Below are 12,437 nucleotides of genomic sequence, written 5' to 3' on the forward strand. Positions count from 1 at the left end.
GGGCGGGCGCGCCCCCGCCCCGGGGCCTCCGGTGTCTCCGCGGACGCCGCTGGTTCGGCGTGGGGGGCGCCCACCCCCTCATGCTGAGCTGCCCTTAGCGGCCCCCCAGGACCCTGGAGGTTCCTGGCCGGCTGGAAGGGCGGCCCCTTGCCGCGGGTGGGACGCCTAGCAGACAAGGAGGACCTCCCTCGAGCACAACGGGACCCCGCTGCCAGCTCTCAGGCACGGGCCTGGGAATTCGGTTCCTTGCCGTTGCCGTTTCTCTAGGACGGTCTGGCAGCTGTTACCCAACATCTTTTATTTTTTTAGGTTTTTGTTTTTTTAAGATTTTATTTATTCATGAGAGACAGAGAGAGAGAGAGAGAGAGGCAGACACACAGGCAGAGGGAGAAGCAGGCTCCGTGCAGGGAGCCCGACGCGGGACTCGATCCTGGGATTCCAGGCTCATGCCCTGGGCTTAAGGCGACGCTCAACCACTGAGCCACCCAGGGATCCCCAATCCCCAGAACATCTTTTAAAGTGCATCTGAGGCCATTATAAGTTTCCGCTGCTCCTTTTTTTCCTTTCTATTCTGTTTCTGGACCTTTTCTCCTGGCATTGGGTTTATGGGAGCTCCAAGGTAGTGATGTCCTTACTGGCTTTCTTGCTGCTCTACTCTTTGCATTCTCTTTGGTCCACTTTTCCAAACTTTTATTTCCGTTTTGTTGAGGCCTGGGAGTGCATTGTGGGTACTTAGTGCTATTTTGGCCTTGGGATCCATAGTCTCAAAGATGCAACGTCAGGCTCTTGACATTTATGAATGAGCCATACATGCTGCCAGATCAGAATGCTGTTCACTTTGCAATTTTACTTATTAACTTTAAAAATCTAAACTATACTGTGGTTTAGCAACCCATGTTTGGCATCCGTTTTTCACTTTTTTGAAGGTCTAAGAAATTCGAATTGGCCAGACCCTTTCTCAGCTTCTGAGAAGCTTGATTTTGTGTTTCCTCTTTTCTGCCCCTCCTTGCTTTCTCTCCTGCTTCTCGTTCACAGCCAACAGTGGGAGGCACAGTTGTTTCTCACCAGAAAACCTCTAGTGCTAGAGTTTGTACCTTAAACTTTAAGAAATTCTCTTCCCTGAGTATGTGCTATGTGCCACTAGTTTTGAAAAGATAGAGACCGCTTAAGGTGAGCAGAAGAAAAGTATCCGGTCACTTGTCAGGACCAGTTCACAGGATTTCACGGGCCACACAAGGCAGGAGTGAATACTGCAGGTCACTTCAGTTACGGATGGCTTAGCATTGCTACTGCCAGTCATCTCCGTTCAGAGGAACCCCCACTTTCCTGAGAAGGAGCTGGTGGCGGCTGGCAGAGCAAGTGAGATCTGATTAGGCAACCAGAGAGTTGTAAATTTTTTTGATCCTGGAAAAACAAGAGCGTTTAAACAAAAGCATCTCATTGAAGACACAACTGTTCAAAATCTGGGAAGAATGTTCAGATGACTATCACATTGACTGCAACACTGGTCATTTTCTGATTTGTTCTTCAAATCTGAGCTAAGAGCCAGAAGCCCTGGACACAACACGTTCCACTCTCTACCAGGGCTGTTATGGAAAATGATACTTGTAATGCAAAATTGTCCTATCTGAGTAGTCTTACAGAGTTCTGTCCATGGTAGTATAATTATGACTGGCTCATGTACATAATTTGTCGTTATTTTACTTTCTCTTTGCTGTTTATGAAATGTGCCAGGTTACGATACTTGGGATTTAAGGATGTCAACAGGTGAGAAGGCAGTTTGTGTTAGGGAAGTCATATTGGTGGCTGACTATACCATTCCTTTGTGTTTGTCAATGGTAGTACAAAGCTCTGGTCATTTTGTTAGGAAGATGAAACTTCATAATTCATTCTCAACCAATATTTGTCTTTATCCTGAAAAGATAGTTTTAATTACTCCTGAATTCAAAATCTGAATTTTGTCAGTAAACACAGTTCTTTTCTTTTCACTGATGTATTCAACATCGTCTTAAATTTTTTTTATTTATGGTAGTCACACACAGAGAGAGAGAGAGGCAGAGACATAGGCAGAGGGAGAAGCAGGCTCCATGCACCGGGAGCCCGATGTGGGATTCGATCCTGGGTCTCCAGGATCGCGCCCTGGGCCAAAGGCAGGCGCCAAACCGCTGCGCCACCCAGGGATCCCTCAACATCGTCTTAGAAAGATGTAAAAATCAGGGCACCCTGGTGGCTCAGGTCATGATGTTGGGGTCCTGGGATTGAGTTCCACATCGGGCTCCCTGCTTCTCCCTCTCCCACTGCTCCTTACCCCTGCTCACTCTTGCACACACTCTCTCTCTCACATAAATAAATTTAAAAAAATCTCAAAAAAAAACTTTTAGAAAAATGTAAAAATCACTCTAAATTTACTTAAATTGTGCAGTAGATTAACTCACTGGACCCAGTAATTAATCGTAAAATAATTAAACTGGGGTCTTTTAAAATTATATTTTAATTTTAAAAATAATTTTAGGTTTACAGAAAAGTTGCAAAGTACAGAGTTCCTATATACACTTCACCCAGCTTCCCCTAATGTTACATCCTCTATTACCAAGAGATGTGTCAAAACAAGGAAATTAATGTTGGTGTATTAATATTAACTAAACTACAGAATTTTTCAAACCTCACTAGTTGTCCACTAATGTCTTTTTACTGCTTCAGGATCTAATCTGGGATACCATACTTAAACATCCAGATCTGTATTGAAGGAGTGTTCAGGAATGGAGGGAAATGAATAAGACAAGATCACTTTCCATTCTGCTGAAGATGGAACAAAATGCATGAGGATTCAGTATATGGCAAATGGCTTTGGCCCCAGTAGCTCCCTGCTTCATGGCTACCTGGATGTCAGCGCCTGCCTCCCCTTGGTTGGCTACTTTAGATGTTGGTATCCCAATCGGTGGTGGTGACCCACTGTGACATATGATTGATTCGGGTGCAGTCCTACAGTCTGGTGTCTGCTCTCATAGCCCTGGGCCCCACTACCCATTGTACTCAAGGTAAGTTTTTGGAGCGCGGGGGAGCCCTCTTGCTGCCTTACAATCCATTAAGCTGTGGTTACAATTCCGTGGTCAGTAGCAGAGCTGTGTTGTCAGACTCCTGGTTTGGACCCTGCCTCTACTTTGTGACTTTCAGCAAAAGCTTTAGCCTTCCTGAGTTTCTTCTTTTCTCATTCCCATTTTACAGAGATGAAAGGAGAGTTGAAGTGAGGTTTGAATTTTATAATTTTCAGAGATCATAGGGGAGAGTGCCCAGTACAGAGTAGGCACTTAGTAAATGCTACCTGTTGTTATCACTGTGTTCCAGAAATCGTGGGTAGGCTCAGTCTCCTAGTTGGGTGGTCAAGAAGGGACCAAGACTCAATGCTAGAGCAAAATTCATTTAAGGAAATTAAATTTCTATTTATTGGCTAGAAGAGGATGAGAGTTCTAAGGAAGACTATTCCACTGATAAAAGGAAAGAAGTATGAAACTTGGGAATAGGATTCTAAAAATTAAGGAAAATTAAGTTTTTCACTGTTTCAAATCATGTGGGGGTAAAGGTCATGCTAATCCTAATCCTCTTTGTGTGGGTCTAATTTTAATCTATTTGTGGCTGAAGTGAGCACAATTCTCATCACCATCTTAAGCTTAGCTCACATTTAAGCAATGAAAAATGGGAAAAATATCCTAATTCGTAGAGGTTAACTTTATAGTAATCATCATGAGCACTTCAATTAAGTTTCTAAAGAAAAAAAAGGCATATTGTATGATAACTTACAGTAACATAACTCAGAATTTGCATCGTACCTGGCATTGTTCATAGACCTTTCATACTCTCTTTTTCATATGACTCTTGAACTAAGGGAGGGTGGAGGAATTATGATCCACATTTTGTTGCGACACAGGCTCAGAGGGCTGAAAGCATATCAGAAAAGGCCTCATAGCAGAAACAACACAGCATTGAAGCTTGAGGGATGCAAAGGGGTTTCACCAGGTAGATGGAAGTGCGGGGGGGGGGGTCCAGGTAGAAGTGCAGCAGAAGGAAGAGAATGGTGGTAGAGGAGAGGGGAGTTCTTTTGTGGGACCAAATACCCCAATATATCTGATGCTTTGACTAAGGAGAGCAATGTAGAGGGAGGGCTTTATATGCCAGGCTAGGAGCTCGGGCTTTATTCTCTGGCAGTAAGTTGCTTTGAGGCAAAGGAGAATAACCTGATCAGGTTTCAGTTTAGGAATATCACTATGACAATAATATAAAAGGTAACCGCAAAAGATTCTTGGTGGTTTCGAGATAGCTGATATTTTTTAAACCTGTTAGGGGGGGATCCCTGGGTGGCTCAGTGGTTTAGCGTCTGCCTTCGGCCCAGGGCATGATCCTTGAGTCCCGGGATCGAGTCCCATGTCAGGCTCCCTGCGTGGAGCCTGCTTCTCTCTCTGCCCTTCTTTCTCTCTGTGTGTCTCTCATGAATAAATAAAATCTTTAAAAAAAAATAATAAACCTGTTGGTCATGAGATCTCAGGTCCCAGATGGATGACAAGGAGCAGAAGCAGACAGCCAGGTTAGTACCAGCAGCACCATACTGCCTGCAACGAAAGCACGAGATTTAGGTGCAGAAACCACTTGTTCCTGCTCTGGCTTTTATCAGATTTAGAAATTTTCCTAAAGCATTATCATTTAATTTCCTTTTGCTTATCTCTGTGTAACACGAGTACAGTATTTGTATAGCATCAACCTAAGTATGTTAATTAATATCGATGGAGTACTTCCAACAATAAAATCAGGACTTGGGAGTGAAGACAAATGTCAAAATGTCTTAGGCTGGTCCCAGAATCATATCCAGGATAGAGGGTTCAGCAGGCTGCCCAAGCTATGTAGCAGGGTGGATATGGAGATTTTTTGAATCCGATTTTGAGCTGCTTCTATCAGAAGTAATTATTCAGAGGACTTCCACATTTTGTCTCCCTGGAGAGTAGAGTGCCCCCAAAGATCTATACAGAGATTTCAATTTTAGTATTGTATTGTACCCAGGGATCTCTCTTGAAACCTGGTAGGAAACAAAACCAAATGTCCACTAGTTGTGTATGGACGGTTTGTTTATTCTCTTTGCAAGTCCAGAGAACTGACTTCCTGCCAGGGAGAGAACAGGGTGTGATAGATCTGGGACAGTAAACTGAGCGGATGAAGTGCTTTGTTTTTAGCATACTGGACAGGATTGCCTCAGGACCTGAACTTTCTGTATCTAACATAGGAAATCCAAAGAAATACCCTTTCCTCCTAATTCTGGTCCTGTGGATTTTGTGTCAAGATCTCCATGATTTTCTGAGTGACATTGTAGTATGTATGTATGTATTTTTAAAGATTTTATTTATTTATTCATGAGAGACACACAGAGAGGCAGAGACACAGGCAGAGGTAGAAGCAGGCTCCCTGTGGGGAGCCTGATGTGGGACTTGATCCCAGGACTCCCAGGATCCCGACCTGAGCTGAAGGCAGACTCTCAACCACTGAGCCACCCAGGCGCCCCTATTTTAGTATTTATTAAGAGAGAACAGGTTACCACAGGCCACCACTTTCAAAGCTGACCAGTCACATGCCCAGGTCTATAATCTTACCAACGTCAAAAATCAATTTTCTAACATGATATGAAGAGGGTAAATAGAGAAATCCCTGAGTAGACGCTGGCCAGGAAAATTCGGATGCTGACGGAATTGGGCAATGGAAGTTTGCTTACAATTTTTCTTGGAGACAGAAGAAAGTATTTTATTATTTACTTTTTAAAAAAGATTTTTATTTATTCATGAGAGACACAGAGAGAGAGGCAGAGACACAGGCAGAGGGAGAAGCAGGCTCCATGCAGGGAGCCCGACGTGTGATCCTGGTCTCCAGGACCAGGCCCTGGGCTGAAGACTGTGCTAAACCGCTGAGCCACCCGGGCTGCCTAGAAGAAAGTATTTTATACAGTAGCATGGTTTCTAGAACATTAACTGTAAATGTAATTTTTACAAGTGGAATTTCACTTTAAATGCACTTCAGGAGTTGGCTATTTAAAGGATTCTTTTGGAGAACCTCCTTGTGATAATACCTTATACTTCATAGGTTTTTATTTTTTATTCTCTTTGCTTATCCCATTTTTCTAAAGCAACAATTATTTGTAATTGTCTCACAAACTAAGTAAATTGGTCTTTGCATTCTGAAACAATTTCTTTGGTCTCCCGTCCCCCCTTTTTTTAGACACAAGCAAGGTTTTTTGTTTGTGTTTAAACTCCTCCATTTTCTTTCTTTCTTTCTTTCTTTCTTTCTTTCTTTCTTTCTTTCTTTCTTTCTTTCTTTCTTTCTTTCTTTCTTTCTTTCTTCTTTCTTTCTTTCTTTCTTTCTTTCTTTCTTTCTTTCTTTCTTTCTTCCTTCCTTCCTTCCTTCCTTCCTTCCTTCCTTCCTTCCTTCCTTCCTTCCTTTCCTTCCTTTCCTTCCTTCCTTTTTTAGATTTTATTTATTTATTCATGAGAGACATAGAGAGAAAGGCACAGACACAGGCAGAAGGACAAGCAGGCTCCACGAAGGGAGCCCGACGCAGGACCCAATCCCAGGTCTCCAGGACCATACTCTGTGCTGAAGGTGAGGTGGTGCTAAACCGCTGAGCCACCCGAGCTGCCCAAAACTCCATTTTCTTATTTCTCTTCATTTTTTTTTCCATTTCCCAGAATGACCATATGATAAGAAGTCTTAGAATTTACTGACTTTTGCTTTTTTTTTTTTTTTTTTTTTTTTTTAATCAAGGCAAAACCCTGAGAGGAGGACAGCCCCAAGCACCCTACCACCTGTCTGTGGAAATATACATATATCCTACTGCCTTGTCACAGGGATCCTGAAATGCCATCCTACTACTTTATCTAATGTTTTATTTTATTTTTTAAAATTTTATTTTTAAGTGATCTCTGCATCCCATGTGGGGCTTGAACCCACAACCCTGAGATCAGGAGTCACACACTCCACTGGCTGAGTCAGTCAAGCACCCCTACAGCCTCACATTTTAAAAGTCAAACACCCTGGAGAATTATTGCATTAGATGATCTATTACAGCATAACACTTTAATGGAAAATTGTCTGGTTATTTTCCTCCTGGCAGTGAGAAAAATGGGAGTTTTAATTAGAGTGTAGGAAAAAAAGGTAATCTTGGAATCTGCACACCATCCTAGAAAGACAGGCTTAACCAAAGGAAAAAGTTTCAGGCTGCCAAGAAGTTGCAGAAGGGACACTGAGTGCCTGGGAAGGATGCTGGGGAAGCTGTTCAGTATTAAAGACAAGGAAAGGGGATCCCTGGTGGCTCAGCGGTTTAGCGTCTGCCTTTGGTCCAGGGTGCGATCCTGGGGTCCTGGGATCGGGTCCCGCTTCAGGCTCCCGGCATGGGCCTGCTTCTCCCTCCTCCTGTGTCTCTGCCTCTCTCTCTCTCTATGTGTATCATAAATAAATCTTTAAAAAAATAAATAAAAATAAAGACAAGGAAAATGGGAAGCAGAACTACAATATACTTGGATTCCTACACAATTTAATTTTAGGAAGACTGAATTTTCCTAAAACATTTAATTTCAGTAACTGCCAACCATCTGAGAAGAAAGAGAGACCTGAATAGAGACCTGTTCCTTCTAATATTTACTGATAATCCATATGGACTAGGCACATTGTTAAGTGCTCATCATAAAAAGGAACCATATAGTTTTGTCCTCAGAGAATTTATATTCTAAGAGGAAAGATGGGCCAAAAGCAAAAAGACAAGAGAAAATGTATTTTCAAGTTGTGATACTTGCAATGAAGAATACAAAACCCACACTCTCTGTATTTTTTGTGTTACATTTTACACTTTGACCAACTTGCAAAATCTGTGGTACAAAGAGATAGGTTGGCAATGACTACAATCTTCATAATTTACATCATCAATTACTATTGACTTAGGGTCCCATGTAAGAAATCCTGTGTAGAACTTCTAGGTATAATCTTATGGCATTCTCAGAACCCTTGGAAATTCTTTAGATTAAGCATTCTAAGCACTGAGGGGCCCCACCTCAATCTAGGTGAGGTGGACCGCTGAGGTTTGAGTTTAAGATTTATCCTCTGTCTGCTATCCCCACCCTAACACAATGCCCATCCTTTAGCTGCATCTCCAGAAACTCCAGGGTTGAGAATTCTTTTTTTTTTTTAAGATTTTATTTATTTATTTGACAGAAAGGGAGCATAAGGAGGGGGATTGGCAGAGGGAGAGGGAGAAGCAGGCTCCCCGCTGAGCAGGGAGCTGATTGCGGGGCTCAATAATACCAGGACCCTGGGATTATGACCTGAGCTGAAGGCACCTGCTTAACCGGCTGAGCCACCCAGGTGCCCCCAGGGTTGAGAATTCTAATAGACTGGCTGATGGAGAAGAAAACAGAGAAAGGTGATTAGTTATGGAGCTGCTGGTGATAAGAGAGAGAAATAAGGAATATACCCAGAGCCTCAGAAAAAAGGTTATCAAGAATACTGGCTGAAAATGCTCCATGTAGGACAGTGAACTCACAATACTTCGATCAGTAACCCAGGTAAAGAGAAGAATGGAGAACAGAATTCCTCCTAAACTTTAAGACTAGATTGGGGAGCCACTTGAGGTCCCTGCTTGCTCGGCTATTAGGGGACTATAAATCTATGTTAGGCTGCATGCTCAATCCTTAACATTCTTGTATACAAGTGGTTACTAAAGCCACTACCAGTAGAAGTTGGCTAGATGACTTAAGCTATTTCTCTATTACAAGGATCATTGTGCTACAGTTGATAGAATACTGAGGGACAATGTAAAATATGGTCATGCCTTGTTTCTCACTAGTGAAAGGGGTAATAAAAGGAATGTGAACTACAGAAATCAAGTAAAACTTCTATCTTTGTGAGCCTTTTCATGGGCACACAGTGTTTTGTTTTGTTTTTTAATCTGCCCGGCATTCTTTTGGGGGAGCACATCTCCCACCCTCATTCAAAAATATTTCTGGTCAGTTGGTTTGGCCCAAGGATGGGTATGTGATCCAGACTCAGCCAATCAAAGTATTTTATCTTTCTAGTCACAGTGATTAGTTCCTGAAAGAGTATTTACCAAATGTCTCTCTGGTTATTTACCAGCTATCCAGAAATCACGTGCTCTAGGAACTCTGGAGGTCTACAGCAGCCAGAGTCCATCTGGTCAACACATGGAATCAACTTGAAGATGAAGCCAAGTGGATAGGGAGTGAGGGCAGGGAGGTCCTACTCTATACTATATCCATTCTAAGAAATCCTTGTGTGGGTAAAGCCGAGTAGAAGGACAGGTTTCTACCAGTCTCTAGGAATTGGGCAGTGAGGTCTCTGACTCACTATAGAACCAGTTGTCCTTGTCAAGAGGGGACAATTTCTCCTAGGAAATTTATAGTGGAAGAGGACTGATGATAACAAATAACCAGATGGGACTACTTGAAGTTATTTGCCTTTGGGCAAATTCAAGTTTAGTGTACACCTGCCGGCTCTCTCTGAAGCCTTCCTGTGCACCACACTCCCCACCCTCCCATTCCCTGCCTTCTGTCAGCTTGCATTCCCATTCACCTAGGGGGGAAAAAAAAGTGAGGAAGAAATAGGAAGACTGAAATAGCATCCAAAACCCAACATAATTAGTCTCCTTGTCTTTCTCACACATCAGACTTTAGAATGTTTGAAGGTACGGCTGTGTCTCCCACTCCTGGATCATTAAGGTCTTACACAGCCCCAGAGCTTAGAAAGCATGTCAGTGAATCTGGAAGGGCCCATAGAGAGAGAGAGGCCTTGCAGCATTCAGCCTGAGAAGGTTATTGGTTTGGATGAAAGCACTGCCTCTCCAGCATCCTTTTAAAAATGCAAATACTCAGAGGAAACATGAGGTACTGCCCTGCTGACCAGCAATTCTTGTTTTTGGCAGCTATCAGAACAAGGGAGAACTACAAACATTGGCTTTTAGAGAAAAGTCTGAAGTGTGATAGAAAGGGCACAAATTTGGTTAACTAATTTGGAAAACCATTTGGCATATCTCCTAAAGTTGAACATTACGCCTACGATCCAACAATTTGTTCCAAGGGATGGACCCAAGGGAAACTCATGCAGATATGCAAAAGGAGATGTGCAAGAATGTTCATAGTTGCACTGACACAGTGTGAAAACCTGGAACAGCTCAAATGCCCATCAACAGGAGAGTGGATGGATGAATTGTGATCTATTCATGCAACTGAATATTAATATGGTAATAAAAACAAATGAAATACGCTTATTTACTACAATGTGGATAAATCCTAGCAATGAAACAATAAAACACGAAATGAAGAAAGTAGATGTCCTAAAAGTATACAATATCATATAATTTTTATAGAGTTGAAAACAACTAATATAAGAATATACTCTATAATCTTAGATCTTGGTTCATTCAAATACTGCCTGAAATCATTAAGGATTGATAGAAGAGGTAAAACTTGAATCATAGCTATAGTTGGATTGACAGAAAATGGAGTCATCTGTTCCAGTGTACGATTAAGCATAGACTGAGGCAGGAATATGTTTGGTGACTGAGAGAATAAAAAGATACTATCGAGAGTACAACTAGACCATGAGCTTTCTAGAAGCTGGTATTGCGTGTTATTTATCCTTGTATCCCCCTGGCCTGGCACAGTACCTGGAAAAAATAGAGTTCAACATTGTTTGTTGTTTAAGTAGATTAAATAATGAATAAAAGCATAACAATAAAAAAGAATATACTTTTAGAAGTACACATAGATGCAATAAAACTGCATATTTAAAAAGAGGAATTCTGGATGATAGTTTTATTGGGTGGGGATAGGAAGGGAGTGGGAGGAGTTAGATGAAGGTTATGTCAAGGTTCTAGTTTTTGGGATGGTAGGTTTGCAGGTACTTATCACATTCTTGAGTAACAAAATAAATAACTAAGTTAAGACAAAACCAGAAAGCCTTGTTTCCAGGCTGTTGCTTTATTTATTTTTTATTTTTATTTTTAAAAGAGTTTATTTATTTATTTGAGGGAGAGAGGGAATCCCAAGCAGGCTCCAGGCTGAGCATAGAGCCTAAATGGGGCTTGATCTCAAGACCCTGAGATCATGACCTGAGCTGAAATCAGGAGTCAGATGCTTACCCGACTGGCACCCCTGTTGCTTTACTTATGAAGTGCAATCCCTGAGCAACGAGGGTGAGGGAAAAGTGAAGGGAGGCAGAGAAAGGTCCGAGAAGTAATGCCAGGGATGCCTTAGCATTGTTTCATGAAGAACTCTGAAGACACAGGGTTGGTGAGCAGGCATGTGTTCAGCCACATGGGAAATCTTCAGAGACACTGTGCCTTGGAGTAGTCCTTGGAAGGGAGGAGGGTGAAGGAAGCTGTCAGACTGGGTCTCTCCAATGTGAAGATGGCTTCCCCTGGGCACCACTTCTGAGTTACTCCTCTGGCCCCGTTTGGTGGCAGTTAAGGAAACCAGATCACGCAGCCTGTGTTTCAGCTGAGTCCCGAAGTGGTGGGAGAAGCCAAGATGTCAGGGTATGTGGCTTATTGGCCCAGCTGCCATTGGTCAGCTGCAATATTAAATTGCAATTAAATATTTGTCTAATATTTACTTTGGTTGGCGGAGGGCAGGGAGCAGAGCTGGACCCAGCAAGGCAAGGGCACCTTTTTTTTTTTTTTTTGACCAGTGTGTCAGGAGTTGGGCATGGGGACCTGAGGTCACTCATGCAGACTTCCATTCATTTCAGGGATGCTTTGGCTCCTTTGTGAAAGTCACAAGTAAGTACCTGGTCATTCTTTTACAAGTCTAGAGCCCCTGAAAGGGTGACGAGACCGCTTGGTAGCTGGTAGATATCATTTTCATCAGGATCCCCTTTCTTTTTGGTCATTTAAGAATATCCATTACCTGGCTTGCTTGCCTTATACGATTATGTGCCCGTGCTTGTCACAGCAACTCCACAGGTTCTTGTGCTTGAATACTTGCCAGGTACTAAAATAAATGAGCACTCCTATTTTGGCTGGTAAAAAGTGTTGCATAAATGGAGCTTTTGATTTTATGGATTTGAACAAGTGAGTTCAAGTTTTCCTTTCTTGCTCTTAGTTAGTTGTCTAATTTGGGGGTAAAATGAAGTTATGTAGGGATTGGAAAAAAGCTCTCAAAAGAGGCACTCCTTATCACTAGTGCATATTTTACACATGCCCCAACTCCAAGACACTCCTCCTCAGAGCCCTTTTGAGGAGAGAGAACATTCTTCATCACTAGAATGCCTCTCTTCCCTTTGAGTTATCCTCGTGTCCTCCATAAACATGTAAAAAATTCTGGAGGAGTGGCACTCCTGTGTACTCTTTGCAGATTTTCTTTCGTCCCCCTCCAATGTCCACAGATCCAGTTGGCCCT

The 12,437-nt window shown here is 42.4% G+C and overlaps 1 long non-coding RNA gene across 8 annotated transcripts in view; it reads left to right on the top strand.

Annotated features, from left to right (window-relative positions):
• The window catches only part of LOC144292960 (uncharacterized), a 147,753-nt gene that overhangs the window by 1,646 nt on the left and 133,670 nt on the right, over positions 1–12,437 (top strand). For 3 of the 8 annotated variants that reach the window (XR_013360379.1, XR_013360383.1, XR_013360377.1), the window contains exons 2-3: positions 2,701–3,038; positions 9,157–10,279. This is a non-coding gene — a long non-coding RNA (uncharacterized LOC144292960). Of the gene's footprint in view, positions 1–2,700; positions 3,039–8,035; positions 8,106–8,237; positions 8,589–9,156; positions 10,280–12,437 lie in introns of those variants that run through there. The other 5 variants (XR_013360384.1, XR_013360380.1, XR_013360382.1 and 2 more) reach the window with 5 other exon arrangements.

Source organism: Canis aureus, chromosome 21, assembly GCF_053574225.1.
Source record: "Canis aureus isolate CA01 chromosome 21, VMU_Caureus_v.1.0, whole genome shotgun sequence".
NCBI classification, from domain to species: Eukaryota; Metazoa; Chordata; class Mammalia; order Carnivora; family Canidae; genus Canis; species Canis aureus.